This window comes from Poecilia reticulata, linkage group LG2 (genome assembly GCF_000633615.1).
Source record: "Poecilia reticulata strain Guanapo linkage group LG2, Guppy_female_1.0+MT, whole genome shotgun sequence".
NCBI lineage: Eukaryota > Metazoa > Chordata > Actinopteri > Cyprinodontiformes > Poeciliidae > Poecilia > Poecilia reticulata.
The window spans coordinates 8,387,495-8,387,981 of record NC_024332.1 but is presented as its reverse complement, the minus strand read 5'-3'; positions in this window follow the sequence as shown (position 1 = coordinate 8,387,981).

Below are 487 nucleotides of genomic sequence, written 5' to 3'. Positions count from 1 at the left end.
ATAGAGGACAGTTACAAGTACCTGGGAATACCACAAGCAAATGGCAACCTGAATGAGGTCACAAGGAAAGGAGCTACCCCTTACCAGTAATCAGATACCCTGCATGAATAATTAGCTGACCAAAGGAGGAGATAAAGACTCGGAAACTACTGACCATGCATGGAGGGTTCCACCCCAAAATCCAGCACCCTATACATGAGCCACAAGGAAGGTAAATAAGGCAGGTGTTTCCTTGAGTTTTGGTTTTCTAAATTGAGAGAACCAAACCTTTAGAGAATCCTAAAGACCTTTATCGGAAATAAAGGCCCCTCTTAGAGGCAGAGCGACCACAAAGCTGATTTGTTGGATTCTGTGAAGACGTTTGCAGGCTAAAGAGGAAACCAATTCAAGAAGACTCACCGAGTCTAAGTGGTTCCACCGCGCAATCTCCTCCTTAGGGTCAATTGTTTGACTAAATATGATCATAAAATCTTGAAAAGAATAAAAT